The sequence below is a fragment of the Herpailurus yagouaroundi genome, unplaced genomic scaffold (genome assembly GCF_014898765.1).
Source record: "Herpailurus yagouaroundi ecotype Mexico unplaced genomic scaffold, PumYag 188, whole genome shotgun sequence".
Classification (NCBI taxonomy): domain Eukaryota; kingdom Metazoa; phylum Chordata; class Mammalia; order Carnivora; family Felidae; genus Herpailurus; species Herpailurus yagouaroundi.
Window position 1 is genome coordinate 26,176,903 of NW_024412419.1, and position 12,954 is coordinate 26,189,856.

Here is a 12,954-nt window from a genome sequence, read left to right on the forward strand (position 1 = left end):
TCCGACTTCAGCTCAGGTCATGATCTCACAGTCCATGAGTTCGAGCCCTGCGTCAGGCTCTGTGCTGACAGTTTGGAGCCTGGAGTCTGTTTCAAATTCTTTGTCTCCCTCTCTCTCTGCCCCTCCCACACCCTCTCTCAATAAAGGAATAAACATTTTAAAAAATCTTTAAAAAAAAAAAGATTAAAGGAAAACATCAGTAAAAATAACTATGGCTACTATAGCTTGTTAATAAATGTATAATACAAAAATAAGTAAACTGTGACTTCAAAAACATAAAAGTAGGGGAGGAAAAGGGTCAAGTTTGAGTATGAGATTGAAGTTAAGTTGCCATTGGCATAAAATGAACTGTTCTATGTTTTATGTAAACCTCATGGTAACCAAAAAGTAAAAACCTATAATAGATTCACAAAAGATAAAGACAAGGGAGTTAGAGCATACCACCATGGAAAATCACTAATTCACAAAGATAGTCAGCAAAAGAGGAAAACAAAGGAACAATGAGCTACAAAACAGCCATTAATTAATAAGCAATTAATAAGCAATTATTAAGATGGAATTAGTAAGTACTTACATATCAATTACAATAAATGTAAATGGAATGAATTATCCAATCAAAAGGCAAAGGCTGGAGCACCTGGGTGGCTCAGTCAGTTAAGCATCCCACTTCAGCTCAGGTCATGATCTCATGGTTTGTGAGTTCAAACCCCACATCAGGCTCTTTGCTGTCAGCAGAAAGCCCACTTCTAATCCTGTGTCTGCCTCTCTCTCTGCTCCTCCCTAACTCACGTGTGCACATACACGCACTCTCTTCCTCTCTCCAAAATAAACAAACATTTTTTAAAAAAGCAAAGGCTGGTGGGCTGAAAAAAAAAAAAAAAGAAAGAAAAGAAAAGAAAAACAAGACCCAACTATATGCTGTTTACAAGAGACTCACTTCAGCTTTAAGGACACACATAGGTTCAAAGGGATGGGAAAAGATATTCCATGCAAGTGGAAACCAAAAGAAAGCAGAGATAGATGTATTTATATCTGACAAAATAGACTTTAAGTCAAAAATGGTAACAAGAGACAAATAAGGTATGATAAAAGGATGAACTCATCTAGAATATGTAACAATTGTACATATATGCACCTAATGTCAGAACACTTAAATATATTGAGCAAACACTAAGAGATGTGAAGGGAGAAAAAGAAAACAATAATAATACAAGACTTCAATACTCCACTTTCAGCAATGTATAGATCATCCAGACAGGAAAATCAACAAGGAAATGGACATGAGCCATACTTTAGACCAAATGAACCTGACAGGCATAAACAGATATTCCATCCAACAGCAACAGAATACCTATTCTTCCTCACTGCACATAGAATATTCTCCAGAATAGATTATATGATAGGCCACAAAGCAAATCTAAGCAAATTTAAGAATTAAAACATATCAAGCATCTATTCCAACCACAATGCTTTGAAACTACAAATCAACAAGAGGAAAGCTAGAAAATTTACAAACATACAGAAAGTAAATAACACACTCGGGTCAAAGAAGAAATCAAAAAGTAAATCAAAATATCTTCAAACAAATGAAAATGGAACTACAACATAAGAAAAACTATGGAATGCTGCAAAAGCATTTCTTAGAGAGAAATTTATAGTGACAAATGCATATATTAAGAAAAACAAATATTCCAAATAAACAATCAAACTTCTTACTTCAAGGGACTAGAACTAAAAATAAGCCCAAAGTTAGCAGAAGTAAATAACAAAGATCAAACCAGAAATAAATAAAATAGAGATGAGAGAAACAGTAGAAAAGATCAACTAAAAACTGCTTTTTTAAAAAAATATAAACAAAATTGACAACTGATACCACAGAAATACATAGGATAGTAGAGGACTACTATGAACAATTATATGCCAACAAATGGGATAACCTAGAAGAAATGGATAAATTCCTAGAAATATACAACCTACCAAGACTGAATCATGAAGAAAAGAAAATCCACACAGACCACAATGAGCAAGGAAGATCAATTGGTAACAAAAAACTTCCCATCAGAGAAAAGCCCAAAAGCTGATGATTTCACTGGTGAATCTACCAAACAGTTAAGGAAGAATTAATGTCAATTCTCCCCAAACACTTAAAAAAAAAAAACTGAAACAGAGAGCAGTCCCAAATTCATTTTATGAGGCCAGCATTACCCTTACATTAAAGCCAGAAGAAGACACTGTAAGAAAACCACAGGCCAATAAGCCTGATCAACACAGACGGAAAAAATACTGAACAAAATACTAGGAAACTAAATTCCACAGCACTCCAAACCATACTCTATAATCAAGCTTCTATATTGCAAAAGAAATAATAAAATGAAAAAAGCAACCTACAGAATGAGAGAAAAGTTCTACAAACCATGTATCAGATAAGAGTTTAACATCCAGAACTTCTATAACTCAGTAACACAAAACAATCCAATTAAAAAATGGGCAGAGGAACTGAATAGACATTCTCCAAAAAAAAAAAAAACATACAAATGGCCAACAGATATATGAAAAGATGCTCAGCATCGGTAATCATTAGGGAAATGCACATCAGAACTACAATGAGCTATCACCTCACATCTGTTAGAATGGATATCACCAAAAAGACAAGAAATAACAAGTGTTGGTGAGGATGTGGAGAGGAGAGAACATTTGTGTACTGTTGATGGGAATATTAACTGATGCAATCACTACAGAAACAGTACAGAGGTTCCTCAGGAAATTAAAAAACAGAACTGCCGTTATGACTCAGCCATCTCACTTCTGGGTATATATCAAAAGGGGGGAAAAAACTGGATATTGAAAAGATATCTGCACACCCATGTTCACTGTAGCATTATTCAAAATATCCAAGATATAGAAACAACTTAAGGTCCATTCATGGATGAATGGATTTTTTTTAAATGTGATTATACACACACACACACACACACACACACACACACACACACACACATCATTCACATAAAGAGGAAGGAAATGCTGTCATTTGCTACAACATGGATGGACCTTGAGTGCATAAAGCTAAATGAGGTAAGTCAAACAGAGAAAGGCAAATACTATAAGGTATCACTTACATGTGAAATGTAAAGAAATCCCAAACTTGCAGAAACAGAATAGACTGGTAGTTGACAGTGGCTGTGGAGTAGGGGAATTGGGGATATGTTGGTCAAAGGATACAAATTGGCAGTTAGAAGAGGATTAAGTTCTGGAGATCGAAAGCATAGCATTGTGATTATAGTCAACAATACCGTACTATATTCTTCAAAGTTGCTAAGAGACTACGGCCTGAAGTCCAGAATTGTGATGCCTCCAGCTTTGGTTTTCTTTTTCAACATTACTTTGGCTATTCAGGGTCTTTTCTGGTTCCATACAAATTTTAGGGTTGTTTGTTGTAGCTCTGTGAAAAACGTTGGTGTCATTTTGATAGAGATTGCATTGAATGCATAGATTCCTTTGGGTAGCATTGACATTTTAACAATATTTGTTCTTCCAACGCATGAGCATGGAATGTTTTTCCATGTTTTCGTGTGTCTCTTCAAATTCTTTCATTAGTTTTCTATAGTTTTCAGCAAGCAGATATTTTACCAAAGCTGTATAATCAAGACAGTGTGGTACTGGCACAAAAACAGACATAGATCAATGGAATAGAATAGAGAACCCAGAAATGGACTCACAAATACATGGCCAACTAATCTTTAACAAATCAGGAAAGAGTATCCAGTGAAAAAAGACAGTCTTTTCAACAAATGGTGCTGGGAGAACTGGAGAGCGACATGCAGAAGAATGAACCTGGACCACTTTCCTACACCATACACAAAAATAAATTCAAAATGGATGAAAGACCTAAATGTGAGAGAGGGGAAACCATCAAAATCCTACAGGAGAAAATGGACAAAAACCTCTTTGACCTAGGCTGCAGCCACTTCTTACTTGACATATCTCTGAAGGCAAAGAAAATAAAAGCAAAAATGAACTACTGGGATCTCATCGAGATAAAAAGCTTCTGCACAGTGAAAGAAACAATCAACAAAACTAAATGGCGGTCGATGGAGAAGATACTTGCAAATGACATATCGGAAAAAAGGTTAGTATCCAAAATCTATAAACAAATTATCACACTCTGGGAATGCAAGCTGGTGCAGCCACTCTGAAAAACAGTATGGAGGTTCCTCAAAAAGATAAAAATAGAACCACCCTACGACCCAGCAATGGCAGTACTAGGCATTTATCCATGGGATACAGGTGTGCTGTTTCAAAGGGACACATGCACCCCCATGTTTATAACAGCACTATCAACAATAGCCAAAGTATGGAAAGAGCCCAAATGTCCATCAATGGATGAATGGATAAAGAAAATGTAGTATATATATACAATGGAGTATTACTCAGCAATCAAAAAGAATGAAATCTTACCCTTTGCAACTATGTGGATGGAACTGGAGGGTATTATGCTAAGCAAAATTAGTCAGTCAAAGAAAGACAAATATCATATGATTTCACTCATATGAGGACTTTAAGAGATGAAACAGAGGAACGTAAGGGAAGGGAAACAAAAATTATATAAAAACAGGGAGGGGGACAAAATACAGGAGACTCTTAAATATGGAGAACAAACAGAGGGTTCCTGGAGGGGTTGTGGGAGGGAGGATGGGCTAAACGGTAAGAGGCACTAAGGAGTCTACTCCTGAAACTATTGTTGCACTATATGCTAACTAATTTGGATGTAAATTTAAAAAAAAATTTTTAGGGGCGCCTGGGTGGCTCAGTCGGTTGAGCGTCCGACTTCGCTCAGGTCACGATCTCACGGTCCATGAGTTCGAGCCCCGCATCAGGCTCTGTGCCGACAGCTCAGAGCCTGGAGCCTGCTTCAGATTCTGTGTCTCCCTCTCTCTCTGGCCCTCCCCCCATTCATGCTCTGTCTCTCTCTGTCTCAAAAATAAATAAATGTTAAAAAAAAAAAAATTTTTTTTTAAAAATTTTTAATTAAAAAATAAAAATAAATTAAAAAAAAAGAACTTAATCACACCCAACACCCAAAAAACAAATAATCCAGTGAAGAAATGGGTAAAAGACAGGAACAGACACTTTTCCAAAGAAAATATCCAGATGGCTAACACACACATGAGAAAAAGCTCACCATCACTCATCATCAGGGAAATGCAAATCAAAACCACAATGAGAGGGGGCGCCTGGGTGGCGCAGTCGGTTAAGTGTCCGACTTCAGCCAGGTCACGATCTTGCGGTCCGTGAGTTCGAGCCCCGCGTCGGGCTCTGGGCTGATGGCTCAGAGCCTGGAGCCTGTTTCCGCTTCTGTGTCTCCCTCTCTCTCTGCCCCTCCCCCGTTCATGCTCTGTCTCTCTCTGTCCCAAAAATAAATAAACGTTAAAAAAAAAAAAAAATTTTTTTTAAGAAAAAAAAAAAAAAAGAAAAAAACCCCACAATAAGATACTATCCCAAACCTGTCAGAATGGCTAAAATTAACATCAAGAAACAACAGGTGTTGGTGAGGGTCAAGAGAAAGGGGAGCCCTCTTGCACTACTGATGGGAATGCAAACTGGTGCAGCCACTCTGGAAAACAGTATGGAGGTTCCTCAAAAAAAATTAAAAATAGAACTACCCTGCAACCCAGCAACTGCACTCCTAAATATTTGTGTAAGGGATACAGGTATGCTGTTTCGAAGGGGCACATGCACCCCAATGTTCACAGCACTATCAATAGCCAGATTAAGGAAAGAGCTCATATGTTCCTTGACTGATGAATGAATAAAGATGTGATACACACACACACACACACACACACACACACACACACACACACACACATAATGGAAACTAGTTGGTGATGAAAAAGAATGAAATCTTGCCATCTGCAACTAAGTGGATGGAACTAGAGGTTATTATGCTAAGCGAAATAAGTCAGTCAGAGAAAGACATCATATGATTTCACTCATATGTGGAATCTGAAAAACATAATAGATGAGCATAGGGGAAGGGAAGGAAAAACAAGATAAAAACACAGAGAGAGGCAAACCATAAGAGATTCTTAAATACAGAGAACAAACTAAGGGTTTCTGGAAGGGTGGTGGGTGGAGGGAATGGGTTAAATGGGTGATGGGCATTAAGGAAGGCACCTTTTGGGATGAGCACTAGGTGTCATACGTTATGAGATGAATCACTGGGTTCTACTCCTGAAGCCAAGACCACACTGTATGTTAACTAACTTGAATTTAAATTAAAAAAAAAAAAAAGTTGCTAAGAGACTAGATCTTAAATGTTCTCATCACAAAAAGAAAGCAAAAGCAAGAAAAAGAAAGAGAAAGAAAGAAAGAAAGAAAGAAAGAAAGAAAGAAAGAGAGGAGGGAGGGAGGGAGGGAGGGAGGGAGGGAGGGAGGGAGGAAAGGAAGGAATTATACTTATGTGACATGCTAGAGATGTTAGCTAAGGCCATGGTGGTAATCATATTGCAGTATATAAATGTCTCAAATCATCACATTGTACACCTTAAACTTACACAATGTTGTATGTCAATTATTATATCTCAATTTAAAAAAACAATCCTGGGTCAATTCTTCCCCCATCTCTACTTTTGTTTCTTACTGTTGCTAAATACATAGAATTATAATTAGGGCTTACATTTCAGTAAGTCTATTTTAAATACATTTATTTTTCAGATATCATTCTGATGTCCCTGTGTAGTAAATAAAAGTTATCATTATCCATATGGCTAAGAAGTAGTAAAGGTATGATTCAATCACAAGTTCCTTGAGGATGTCAAGACTTAAAGCCTAAGATGATAAAAACGCTAGCATAATAGACAAAGAAGAGCTTGTTATTAATTTCTGATACACTGAGTTTATGCAGATAGCAGGAGTCCAATGAGATGGGCAGCTCTTATTTTCAACGGCTTGCCAGTTTGAAAAATAATTGATGCATAGTGGCCTAGGCCAGAACATTGTTATATCCCTCTTCTGCAGTTTTAGGATTCTGAATTTCCCAGATCTGCTTAAGTACCTTTCTATTCCAAGCCAGTTCAACCTGGACACCCTGTAAATAAAATCAGAATAGGCATTTTGTGTACATGACTATTTGCAGCACAATGCTGACACCTAGTGTACTGACTGGTTTTCTTTCATTCTTCCTACTTTCCTTTCTTTTGTCCCTTCTTTCCTCCTTCCCTCCTTTTCTCCTTCCATGCCTCCCTCTTTCCTTCTTTCCTTCCTTCTCTTTAAGAATGGCTGTTGGGATGTAGTTTAATAATAGCAAACATTTACTGAGAAATTACTATGCATTAAGCATTGCACAAGCAGTTTCAACATATTTCTCTTCATGAACTATGAACAACTTTTTTTATCATCATTCCTATTTCACACAAAAAGGGGAAAGAAGCTTAAATAGTTAAACCAAATTTTATTCCTGCGTAAGTGAGGATCCAAAGGCAGGTCTGTCAGACTCTGGAGCTGCAGCACCCAATCACAGTTTTTAAAGGAATCAGGTAGGATTGTTTTATTAGATGGCTAAGTTAGATTCTATGTATTCACTTGAAGTACATGTTTACACAGACTTTATTCAATACCATTCATGAGTTACCATAGAAAACACAACAAAATCTGAGGCCCACGACTTTGAGCCAGCCCTCCTCTTGAGGTAATGTCTCTTTCTACGGCCGGATGTCAGCCCTAGAGTTATCCTGGTCCTCTACCTTCTCATTCTCCCTCTGAGGGCAGAGAAGACTCTCGTGGAGCCTTCTGGGCAGGTTCCAGCTGCCTCTGAGTGTTCCAAGGACAACTCTTCTCCTGTGAGCAATATACATTACAGTGTAATTTTTTGGGAGGTGAGCCTATCCTTCCTTAAATTATCTTGTTGCTTTCTAGGCTAACTGCTCCAAGAAGCAAGAGAGAGAGCATGTGCCTTTCGCATTTATTGAAAGCAAAAAACTTAGCACATAGGGACTACTCAATAATGCGCAAATACATTAATGAAAGGCTAAGAATCTGTTATTTCTTTTCTAATGTTACTTTCTTTACACCTTTAATTAAGAATATGCAGGTATTTGAGTTCCATTGCTTAGCAGCTGGTGCTTAGACTATGGTTGTGAGTACAATCCCCAAGTGAACTGTTCAGCCTCTCTCTTTGAGAAAACATGGTCCCCAGGTCTTGACAGTGTCTCACTGCTGCTGCTCCATTGTCTCTGTCCAATTGGCGGAAGTTTTATTTCCCTTTCTCTTCTCCTTCCTTCACAGCTACACTGTCCCAAATCTGATATGAAGATGCTGTTTTAACCCAGTGGGAATAAAATTGTTATGGAGGTAACAAGCTCAATGTCATGCTTTTCAATTAGTTTGATCAAGCATAACTTGGCTGCTCCCAGGGCTTCCCTTTTAACTTTCTTAGAGCAGCCTGTAATTTAACCTTTCCAACTGAACCTAATTAAACCTGTACAGAACCAGTCAAATTACTTTTAAACCAGTCTGCTAGACTGGTTTTTACTCCCACTTCCAGTGTCGAGTAAATCACAAATTCTCAATGAGAATGTCTATTAGAGGAAATAATAACTAACACTGATCAAATACTCAGCATATGCAAATTGGTTGCTTAACACAGCATGTGATCCTATTTCACAATAAAAGAAAACTTACTGTTTCCATTTTACAAACTATGAAACAGGCACAGAGAAAATAAGTAATTGATCCAAGAAGCAAGTGTCTTTCCTAAGTATCAGTTTGAAACTGTTCTGTAGAAAACATCTAAATGAAACTGGCAGTCTTACCCTTCTAGACTCTACTCAAAAGTATCCTCTATTCTGAATGCAGTATCCTGCAGCCCCTTTTCTGGGAAGCTATGTAATAAATTAAAATTAAAATCTATATGACTAATCCTTGCTGTTTTCTGCCTCCTTTGACAGAAAATCAGATTTAATCGCATCAGTAACTTACACTGTTATAAGTAACTTCTTTTGTCTGAAAACAGCTGATATTAAAGATTTCTAATATCTGACAGAGTGACATTAATTTTACCACACTCTCCCAACTGTATAGATTTTATTATCACTTCAGTAGTACTCAAACTTCAATGTACAAATTCATGTGGAAAGAGGGCTAAGAGTTGAGATTCCTGGGCCATCCTCAAGGGAATTCTAATTCAGTGGCTTTGGTATGAAGCCTAGGAACATACAGTTTTAATAAAAACCCAAGGTAATTCTGATCTAGGTGGTCCTTGAACCACATTTTATAAATTTCACTTTGAAGTAAAAAAAAATTCAAGTGAATGAAAAATATTCTGTCCTGGTAAGTGGCATTCAGCAATTATGATGTGCCTTGTAGCTTCTCCATGCTTAATCTTTGTTCATTTTTTCTTGCACCTGTGCATTTCCAGTTTTTAAGAAACTTGGAAAATTTTTGAATATTATTTCTTCGAGCACTTTTTCTGTCCCTTTCCCCTCCCACCCCCCACCCCCTTTTTCTGAGACTCAAATTACACCTATGTTAAACTGCTTATTATTATCCCATGGATCACTGATGCTATTTATTCCCTTTACACGCCTCTTCTGTTTTTGTTTCATTCTGGATGGTAGTCTTCAATTTAATCTCCTGTTAATCCCATTTAGTGATTTCTTATTCCAGATACTTTTTCATTTCAAAAAGTTCCAGTTTGGTCCTTTTTTTAATCCTCCACTTCACTCATTGTGCTGTTTTCTTATGCCTTCTTGACCACATGGAGCATGGATTATTAATGTCCCGCTACTCCTATCACTGCTGGCATTTCTGGGTCTCTTATTGATTCCACCCCACAGCCCCTAAGTTGTGGGTCATGTTCTTCTGCCTTTTGTGTACCTGATTTCTTTCTACTGGATGCTGGACATTCTGAATCTTGCATGCTGCATACTGGATTTTTGTTAAATTCCTTTAAATGTGGTTGGATTTTATTCTGGCAATGGTTATTCGGGGTCAGCTGGATTCTTTGAGTCTTGCTCTCAAGCTTTTTATTAAGGACAGGTACAGAGCAGAACCCTGGTCTAGGGCTAATTTAATCCTTTCTGAGGATTCCTCCCATACATTGGTGATGGGAGCAAACTACTCCTAGTCATCTCAGCTCTGGAAACCATTATGCCTACTCTTTTGTAGTCCTTCATTTCCTGGCCTCAGATCATTTTCTCTCAAACATGCGCAAATTAGTACTCACCCAAGACTGAATGGGACCCCTCCGCAGGTCTCTGGAGCCCTTCCTTTGTAGAGCAAACCTCCTCTGTTACTTGACTCAACAAATTCAAGTCATCTTGGCTTCCCCAAGATCTGACCTGCTTCCTAAACTCTGTCCACCCTTTGTGCTATTTGGGTTCCCTGCACTAACACTACCTCCAGGTGGTAATCTGGTGCAGTCATATGGTTGAACTTGTTTGTTTCCCTTCACTCATGAATCCCAGTCTTGCACTGTCCAATATTTTATCCAGATTCCTAGGTGTGGGCAAACAGGGACTTGTATAAGACTTATTTATTAAACACTTAGCTGTCATTCAAGTCACTTTTGTACTCCGATACTGCATAGGAAGCAAAAATAAAAGGAAAAAACCTCTGAATCAAGAAAGAAAATTTTCTTGAATTGATTGAGAAAGCTTAGAATTGACAATATAATTTTTTTATCATAAGCTAACATCAAAAACCCTAGATAAAAACTAAATGTTATAAAAATGGTTATATTTCTGTATGACTTGTGACATGGTATCCTCCTTATATAATCAATGGAATATTATGCAGCCACGAACACATTTTGGAACAATTTTAATACACTGGACCATTTTTCCATGATGTTTAATGAGAAAAAAAAAGCAAATAGACTACATATGGTGGGATTCCACTTTTAAAAATATATATATAAAAGAAATGCACACTCAAACATGTATGTGCAAAAAATATTAACAGTGACCATCTCTGGAGCATGATACTATTGATTTCTTTTTTCTATCCTTTTATTTACATGCTTACTCTTAAAAATAGATACGTGTGATTGGATTTTTCCCTACAAAAGATTTTTTTTTTTTTTTTTTAATTTATGGGTCAGGTATGTCTAGGGTATAGATAAGGGGAACTTACAGGCTTGCAGGACCAGCTAACATTTGCCTCGTTGGTGGGGAAGGAAGCAGTTTCTTACTGTCTTGGAACTCTTGCTGACATTAATATACAGAATTGAATGGCCAGATGTTTACATTCCCAAAGAGAAAAGAAGTATGGGGGCTTGCATGAGTCACCATTTCAAACTATCCAGTATCAGATCACACAAAAGTTGGCCAAAATCTTCCAGAATAAGTCGCACTGGGATCATTTTTGTGCTGAGTCCATGCCCTGGGGAAAAGCATAGAATCACTGATTCTACTACACTGAATGCAAGGCAAGGAACCGTGAGAAGTGATAGAAGCATTAAACATCCCATGCTCAGGAAATCTGTAATAGAGCTGAGAAAAATAACACATGAAAAGAAAGTAATCAAGTGCTAAAACTGCATGAGAAACAGGCTACAGGAATTCACAGGGAGGAACATCAAGAAGAAAGGAGAGAGAGTAACAGGGCAACTGGTTGGGAAATAAACAATACACTCCAGGAAAGGTAAAACAGTAGAGATGGAAAGTGAGGAGGGAAATGTGAGGTCTTCCTGGATAGAAATATGAGAAAATATTGAGGAAATTTATACCAGACTCAAAAAAGAACAAATTCCAAAAAGTTCTGAGGAAAACAGGTATAATATAAAAGAGCATTGGCTTTGGAGTAAGACAGGCCTGGGATTGGGGCGCCTGGGTGGCTCAGTCGGTTAAGTGTCCAGCTCTTGATTTCAGCTCAGGTCATGATCTCACAGTTCATGAGACGGAGTCCCACATCGGGCTCTGCAGTGACAGCATGCAGCCTGCTAGGGATTCCCTCTCCCTTTTTCTATGCCCTTCCACCACTATTCTCTATCTCAAAATAAATAAATAAACTTAAAAACAAACAAACAACAACAACAAAGACAGGCCTGGGATCGAATCCAAGTCTGTTCCCTATACACGAGTGGCCTTGAATAAGCTTACTCCTCCTGAAACTGTTTTCTAACCTAGGAAAACACCTACTTTAAGATGGGGTTTATTGTGAAAATTGACTAAAACAAGGTATAATGTTGAATAACACAAAATTACAATTTTAGTAATGTAAAAATATGGTTAAATAGCAGGAATTTCATATGGTTGGAAAAGAACCTTTGTATCTATCATGCAGTAGGTACTCACTACATGTGCTGAACCACAATGCCTTATTTCTGAAGAAAACAAACAGTTTAAATAGAAGAATCTAACGAGAGGGCAATGTATTTTCTGCACAATATTTACAGGTCTGAACTCATGTCATAGCTCAGCTACGTACTATCTGAGTGGGTTCAAATTAGATACCTTTTTAAGTTGCATAAAATGAGGATACCTATCTACTTTTTATGATTATTTTAAGGATAAAACATTCTGGTACAAAGTAGGTTATCAGTAGATCGCAGCTAGTATTAAGATTTGTAAGGGATATATGGCACAAACCAATGACAGGAGAATCAGAAAGGTGAAACCCATTCCTAAACCAAAACCTCAGACAAAAAGACTGGTCATGTTTTTACCCTCCTGAAACTCAGACAATGTGCATGCTCTAATGACACTTACATGGGGCTAATGTGCACTTGCTCTGTACTTCTTTTTAATAAAACTATGCGCTCCTGGGTGGCTCAGTCAGTTAAGCCTCCGACTTCAGCTCACATCATGATCTCAGTTTGTGAGTTCAAGCCCAGTGTCAGGCTCTGTGCTCACAGCTCAGAGCCTGAAGCCTGCTTTATATTCTGTGTCTCCCTCTCTCTCTGTCCCTTCCACACTAGCGCTCTCTCTCTTTCTCAAAAATAAACACTAAAAA

At 37.7% G+C, this 12,954-nt stretch overlaps 1 long non-coding RNA gene across 1 annotated transcript in view; it reads right to left on the bottom strand.

The window, feature by feature from the left end:
• Positions 1-12,954, bottom strand: part of LOC121044315 (uncharacterized) — a 48,837-nt gene that overhangs the window by 15,275 nt on the left and 20,608 nt on the right. The window lies entirely within an intron of this gene.